The sequence below is a fragment of the Pan troglodytes genome, chromosome 4 (assembly GCF_028858775.2).
Source record: "Pan troglodytes isolate AG18354 chromosome 4, NHGRI_mPanTro3-v2.0_pri, whole genome shotgun sequence".
Lineage (NCBI taxonomy): Eukaryota > Metazoa > Chordata > Mammalia > Primates > Hominidae > Pan > Pan troglodytes.
Window position 1 is genome coordinate 56456668 of NC_072402.2, and position 8362 is coordinate 56465029.

The 8362-nt window shown below is 41.7% G+C and overlaps 1 pseudogene; it reads right to left on the reverse strand.

Annotated features, from left to right (window-relative positions):
* Positions 1–4463: 4463 nt before the first annotated feature.
* On the reverse strand, positions 4464–5080 carry LOC100608178 (phosphoglycerate mutase 1-like; annotated as a pseudogene).
* Positions 5081–8362: the final 3282 nt, after the last annotated feature.

The window sequence follows — 8362 nt, forward strand, 5'->3', positions numbered from 1 at the left end:
GAGGGGACCTTTATTAGAAATCTATTAAGAATTTCAAGACCATGATAGTAGAACATTAAACCAGACATGAGGCCATAGCAAGCGTGAGGGCTTTGTGTGACCACATATGTTGTACATTTATGAAGCCAGCCACGCTTCCTGTTCTGGGGCATAGGCATATCTGGTAGGTATAGCCTAGGATGGCCTTAGCCTAGAATGGCAAAGAGGTTTCAAGGACTGGGCTAATCCTAATGGCCCACGGTGGCTGCCTGGAGCACTGTGTTTGCATGCCTGGAAAGCTGAAAGGTACATCATAATTGATGAGCAATGTCTACCATGCACATGGGATACGTTTTTCTGTCTCTGGAATTAAAATCTGACTTCAGAAGAATATTTTTAAAAATCTGCTTATTTATCGAGGTAGAATTTACATACACTATATCGCACATTTTAATGGTACAGGTAGGTGTCTTATATTTGACAAATGTACTTCTGTATAATCACTAGCCCATTCCAAATACAGAACATTGGCATTTTCCCAGAAAGCTCCCCACTGCCTCTGTGCATTCAATCTCTCTCCTCTCCTTCCCATCCACCTGCAAATGACCACTGACATGTTTTCATGACTATCGGTTAGTTTTGCCTGTTATAGAATTTCATCTAAATGCAATCACACCGTCTTTACTGTGTGTATGGCTTCTTTTGCTCAGCATAATGACTGTGAGATTCATCCATGTCACAGCCTATATCAGTAGTTCATTTTACTTTATTGCTTAACAGAATTTATGGTAAGAACATACTAAAATGTGTTTATGCACTTGCCAGTTGGTGTACCTACTTTTGGACTGTTTCCAGTTTGTGGGTTCTGGTGTGAACACTGGTACACACATCTTTTTATTAACATATGTTTTCAATTCTCGTGGGTAAGTACTAAAGAGTGGAATTGCTGAGTATGCACATGTTTTAACTTTACAAGAAACAGTGGCTGTGTCATTTTACACTAGTAATGTGTGAAGGGTCTAGATGCTCCACATCCTTGCCAACACTGAGTATTGACGGTCTTTTTAATGTTGGCCATTTTAGAGGCTGCATGGTGGTATTTCATTGTATTTTGGGTTTGCATTTCCAAAAAGTTAATAAAGTTGAAGTTTTTTTCATGTTCTCATTGATCAGTCATTATAAAGAATATGTTCAAGTCTTTTATCAAATTTTTAAAGACAGGTACTTTATATTTTGGAGGAGTTTTAGGCTCATGGCAAATTAAATATAAAGTACAAATTTCCCATATACCACTCACCTGCCCCCACCCCACAGACAGCCCCCGCTGCCAACAACATCTCACACTAGTGTGGTTTGTTTGTTACAACTGATGAACCAATCTTGTTATATTATTGTCAGTCAAAATCTATAGTTTACATTAGGGTTCACTCCTGTTCTGTGGGTTTTGCCAAATGTATAACAACATGTATTTATCATTATAGTATTATATAGAATAGTCTCACTGCCATAAAATCTCTAATGCTCCACTTATTGATCTCCCATTCCCCTAAATTCCTGGAAATCATTGATCTTTTTATTGTCTCCATAGTTTTGCCTCTTCCACGATGTTATATAGTTGGAATTATATAGTATATAGCCATTACAGACTGGCTTATTTCACTTAGTAATAAGCATTTAAGTTTCCTCCATGTCTTTCATGGCTTGATAGCTCATTTCTTTTTAGTGCTGAACAATATGCCACTATCTGGATATACCACAGTGTATTTTTTTATTCACGATTGAAAAACACCTTATTTGGTTCCATCTTTTGGCAATTAAGAATAAAGCTGCTATAAACATCCATGTGGAGGTTTTTTTATGAACTGAAATTTTTAGCTCATTGGTTTTTATCCATTTTTGAATTTACGTTATTTGTCTTCTTTTTTTACTCAGTTTTGCCTAGAAAGAAATTTAACTTGAGTAGAAAGCTTTTCTTTCTGTTTAACTTTGGTGAGAGAACAGTGATTACTAAAAATAAATTTTAATTAGTAAATTAAACTTTTAAGAAATTTTTCTAAAATATCATCAAATTATTTCTAATTACAATTAACAAATTAATTATGACAGCTAGGCATACAAGTATTAATAATAATATACTTTACTTACATACCTAGGATTGTTTCAGTACCAGGATCCTTTCAGACATCTGGTGAAATGTGACAAATCTTTCTATACTGTACAGCCTAAAGTGTAATTTCTACTTACCAGACTCACAAACTCAAACTCAATATAGAATTTTAAAAATGTAAAAGTTCGCACTCTCCACTGGGCACCGTGGCTCATGGCTGTAAGCTGGCATTGGGAGGCCGAGGCAGGAGGATTGGTTGAGCCCAGGAGTTTCAGACCAGCTTGGAAAATATAGGAAGAACACATCTCTAGCAAAAAAAAAAACAAAATTAAAAAAAATTAAATTAGCCAGATGTGGTTGTGCATGCCTGTAATTCCAGCTACTTGGGAGGCTAAGGCAAGAGGATCCCTGGAGCCCAGGAGACTGAGGCTCCAGTGAGCTGTGTTTGTGCCACTGTACTCCTGCCTGGGTGAGAGTGAGACTCTGTCTCAAAAAAAAAAAAAAAACATAAATAAATAAAAAGCTCATGCTCTCGTCCTAATACAATTATTGTTGCATCATGGGATCTACCAATCAAAATGGAGATTTAGCATGGGAGCAGGTTTCTGGAGGACCTCAGTTAAGCCAGTTGATACCCTTTTAAATGCCGGATTGTTGGGATATTATTTATTTCTGTGTACATAATATTATAAAGTATGTGCAATATTACAAATGTATAACAAATATGTCTACATAAGAAACTATCCCTAAACCCAGAGGCTTAAAACAATAACCATCTAGTTAGCTCATAAATCTGAGAATCAGAAATTTATGCTAGGTTCAGCTGGTTCTCCTGATCTTAGCTGGGCTTACTCCTATATCTTTGGTCAGCTGCCAGTTCAGTCTGGTCTGAGGCAGCCTCAGTTGGGATGGTTCATCTCTGTTCCACTTGGTTTCTCATGCCCCAGCAGGGTATCATGGGCTTGTTCTTACGATTGTGGAGTGTGTTTTCTAGAGAGAGCACAAGGCTTGTTTAGGATTAGGCTTATTATTTGAATAACTAATTTATATGCGTTCTACTCACCAAGTCATGTCTCAAGGTCAGCCCAAATTCAGGAGCTGAACAAAGACACTCTGCCTCTTGATAGAAAAAAAACCACAAGTCATATTGCAAAGGGATGTGGAGATAGAGAAGGAAGTGATGTGATCATTTTTGCAAACTGTAATGGGGAGGTTGGTGAGGGGAGGATCCAGAAGATATCTGGGCCAGCTAAGGTTCTGAGAGGGCATTAGGGGAACTGGAGGTAGCAACAGTGATCCAATCTCTGTGAAACTATTTCAATATTTTGACATGCAGCTATATGAGTAGGCACAGGCCAAACACAAGCCCTGGAAATAACATTACAATTTTATGTTTTAAAACACAGAAAAGGGGTGGCTGGCAAGATGGCTGAATAGGAACAGCTCTGGTCTGCAGCTCCCAGAGAGATCAACGCAGACGGTGGGTGATTTCTGCATTTCCAACTGAGGTACCCAGCTCATCTCATTGGGACTGGTTAGACAGTGGGTGCAGCCCATGGAGGGCAAGCCAAGCAGGGTGGGGCATTGTCTCACCCAGGAAGCTTAAGGGGTTGGGGAACTCCCTCCTCTAGCCAAGGGAAGCCATGAGGGACTGCGCTGTGAGGAACGGTGCACTCCGGCCCAGATACTATGCTTTTCCCACGGTCTTCACAGCCCGCAGACCAGGAGATTCCCTTGGATGCCTACACCACCAGGGCCCTGGGTTTCAAGCACAAAACTAGGCAGCCATTTGGGCAGACATGGAACTAGATGCAGGAGATTTTTTCATACCACGGTGGCACCTGGAACACCAGCGAGACAGAACCACTCACTCCCCTGGAAAAGGGGCTGAAGCCAGGGAGCCAAGTGGTCTAGCTCAGCAGATCCCACCCCACGGAGCCCAGCAAGCTAAGATCCACTGGCTCGAAATTCTCTCTGCCAGCACAGCAGTCTGAAGTCGACCTGGGATGCTTCAGCTTGGTGCAGGGGGAGGGGTGTCCGCCATTACTGAGGCTTGAGTAGGCGGTTTTCCCCTCACAGTGTAAACAAAGCCACCACTGGGAAGTTCAAACTGGGTGGGGCCCACCGCAGCCAGCAAAGCCACTGTAGTCAGACTGCCTCTCTAGATTCCTCCTCTCTGGGCATCTCTGAAAAAAAGGCAGCAGCCCCAGTCAGGGGCTTATAGATAAAACTCCCATCTCCCTGGGACGGAGCACCTGGGGGAAGGGGTGGCTGTGGGTGCAGCTTCAGTGGACTTAAACATTCCTGCTTGCCAGCTCTGAAGAGAGCAGAGGATCTCCCAGCACAGCACTTTAGCTTTGCTAAGGGACAGACTACCTCAAGTGGGTCCTGATCCCCGTGACTTCTGACTGGGAGATACCTCCCCAAATGAAAGTTCCCCAGGGCTGCTGCCATGGGCTGCAGTCAGTACTTGTTTCCCCTCCTTGATCTGGGGAACTATTTCTTCATTCCAAAAGGGCAGAGCTCTGGCAGTAGTGTCCTTCAGACTCACAGGTGGGTAGCTGATCTTCAGTGGGATCTGCATACCTGCAGTCCTTACTGACACTGCTGTAGAAGGGATGGTCAGGCTCCTTCAGAGGTGGTAGAACAGCATAGGAGCACCTCCAGATCTTTACCTGAGCCTCAGCATGCTTGGCAGCAGTTTGTGTTTATTGGGTTGGTCAGACCACCATAGTGCAGCTCACTGAAGTGCCAAGTCCTCACTACAAGCAGCCACCTCTGGCCAATGGCATCTAGCACTGCCCAGAGGGTCCAGGTCACTTTCTTTTGCACTGAGGTGAAGAAGATATCGAACTCGTAGCCAACATCTCACAGCACCTTCCCGCCATGCTATGCCTGCTCATGGCTTGCCGGGCTCAAGGTTGGCATGCTACCAGCCACAGAAGGGGGGTTCCAGACACTCTCATCCTGCCAGGTCAACACCAGCTTATACATGGCCTTGGCGGTGGGGTGGGGATGTGGCACTGACCAGGGCTCACAGAGATTCCAGAGCCCTGTGTTTCCTTTAAACAACACAAAACCATCTCCTCTCATATCAAAGAAGCTTCTTTCGTCTTGTAGCAATGTTGGAGTTTTGCTTCCAAAATATAATTCTCCCAGTAACTAATTTAGTAACAGGATCCTTGCAGATTCCTGCTGAAATGTGACCAGTCTTCCTTTCACACTCTATAGCCTGAAGTATAATTTCTACTTACTGGCCTTTGTAGACGCAATACAGAATTTTTAAAATGTCAAAGCTTACATTCTCCTGCTACTGAAAGTATTTCTGAAGTAACTTCACCTCTGTAGCTCACCTGTTGTAGGGTTCTCTGTCAATCATAACACTACATCTTTGTACAGACTAAGGAAGGGCTGGGCTGGAATACGTCAATAATTATTTGCTAACAGGGGCCCATCAACATGTTTCCCCTTTAGTCACTGAACCATAATTATTCATGGGAATAAATCCTTGAAAGTGGAGAAATCATGACTTTTTAATCTTGAGTCTTAATTCCTCCTGGTCTTTCCTCAGCATTTCCCACTAAGTACAATGCTATGCATATGGTAGTAGCTAAACAATAATGGAAAGACTGTTCCTATACATTTTAATGACCAGTATAGAAACCCAGCTTACTTACACAATGAAACACAATTATTAGATTTACTTTTCTTCATCTGGTCCTTAAGTGAAAATCAACAGGTCAAGATAATCTTATGAGGCTAGCCGCTGAGGCTGAGAGCCAAAGACTGTTTGTGTGCTTTAAATCTTTTACCCTTTACATTCAACTGGTAGACCAATGGTGACTAGTAGCTCAGGGCCGGAGAAGCAGGATCTGAAATATATTTAAAAATTTTTTTTTTTTTGAGACAGTCTTACTCTGTCACCAGGCTGGAGTGCAGTGGCATGATCTCAGCTCACTGGAATCCCCACCTCCCAGGTTCAACCGATTCTCCTGCCTCAGCCTCCCAAGTAGCTGGGACTACAGGCGCGTGCCACCATGCGCAGCTAATTTTTGTATTTTTAGTAGATACGGGGTTTCACCATGTTGGCCAGGAAGCTCTCAATCTCTTGACCTCGTAATCTGCCCACCTCAGCCTCCCAAAATGCTGGAATTACAGGCGTGAGCCACCAAATTTTTAAAATGGTTTAAAATCAATTAGGCTGCGGGCAACACACACACATACCTGCCCTCATGTAAACAGCAAAAGCAATGGAAAGTATAAAAAATATGGTCTACCACATGAGCATTGCATAAGAGTCTCACTGGACAGTGACATCTCCCATGGTAATTATAGGAATATGGGTGAAAATGTCACAGGATTGATTGCAGTTTTTGACCTCTCAAGGCTGCAGTTCAGCCATGGTTGCAAAATGCTGCTAATAATTTTTCTCAAAGGAAAGGTACAGGGTCAGCGAGACTCTAGTGGAAAAGAATCAAAGGGGACAACTTGCACTGGTCCACTCCCATGGGTGGTCTTATCTGCCAAGATGTGGCCGGCTAGGGAGAGCCCTTGGAAGTCTGCAGCCCTGTGTTCAAGAGTCTGAGATTCTCATAAGTCAAGGAGTCTGTGTGACATTTCTAGTTCCTTAATTTTTCACCAGGTGGAAATAGCAACTAGGAAATTCTGCTCTCATTAAGAATTCTGAGGTCATTTTCTTGTTTTAGTCACAGGACTTTACAATAATAATAAAGGAACCTGGAGTAGAGAGAGTGGATGCAGGTTATCATATTATCACAAAAATTCTGGTGAAAATTAGCTTAGTTCCTATTGTTCAAATGGAAACACCCTTATTGAGTATCCATTATGTGTTCAAGATTATGCTAGTGCATTATCTTATGTAGTAGTTACTAGAGTCTGAGGAAGTTAGTACTATTGTCTCCATTTTTAAATAAGAGAAAACCAAGCTCAGATTGACTAAGTAACTTATTTTGACCACATAGCTGAGAAGTAGCAGGGTGGAGATATCACCAAGGTTTTCTTTTTCTATATCCACTCACTGTCCACCACCCTTCACTGTTTACTGCAGGACAGTCCAAGGGTAGGGGTGTATGGCTCTGAATTAATCCCACCCCACAAATGTATCTTCTTTATATTTTCCACTTACCAAAACCCAGGCTCAAGAAATCATCAAAGCAACTGGAATTCTCACTCACTGCTGTTGGGAATGCAAAATGGTATAGCCACTTTGGAAGACAGTTTGGTAGTTTCTTAAAAAACTGAACATACCATATGATCCAGCAGTTGCACTTTTTGGTATCTATCCAAATGAGTTGAAAACTTATGTCCACACAAAAACTTGCATATGGATGTTTATAGTAGCTTTATTCATAATTGCCAAAATAAGGAAGCAACCAAAATGTCCTCTAATAGGTGAATAGATAAACTGTAGTAATCCAGACAATGGAATATTATTCAGCAATAAAAAGAGATGAGTTGTCAAGCCACAAAGACATGGGAGAAGCTTAAATGAACATTGCTAAGTGAAAGAAGCCAATCTGAAAAGTCTACATACTATGTGATTCTAACCATATGACATTCTGGGAAAAACAAAACTATAGATACAATAAAACTATAAGTAGTTGCCAGTGGTTTGGTGTATATGTGTGTGTGTTGGGGGACATAAACAGGTGGAGCTCTGGGGATCTGGAGCAGTGAAACTATTCTGTATGATACTGTGATGGTGGATACATGATATTACATGTTTTCAAAACCCATAGAATGTACCCCAGCAAAGGTGAAAACAACATAAAATATGGACTTAATAATAATGCATCAATATAGGCTTATCAAATGCAACAAACATACCTCACTAATGCAAGATGTCAGTAATAGGGGAAGCCGGGAGGAGCGGACTGGTGAGTTGGGGTGGAGTATATGGGAACTCTGTACTTTCTGCTCAATTTTTCATAAATCAAAAACTGCTAAATAAAAAATTAAAAAGCATTCTCAAACTACCAATATTTCTTAAAGGCCTCCTGTATCAGAATCTGTTGTTGCTGCCAGACACTCCTGATTATGACACTGTGCCCAAGGACTTAGCATGTCATTGAGAAGATAATGTACACCGATCACACTGTTAAGTAACAACCCAAGGATTCACTTAGTTAAGGACACAAATGAATGGCAGAGAGGTAAAATGCTGTATTCTCTCAAAGAAGAAAAAATTCAGCATGGGGTAAAGGAGGTGAATTGTAATTCTCCACCTAACACTGACTTTGGAAAGATGGAGGCATT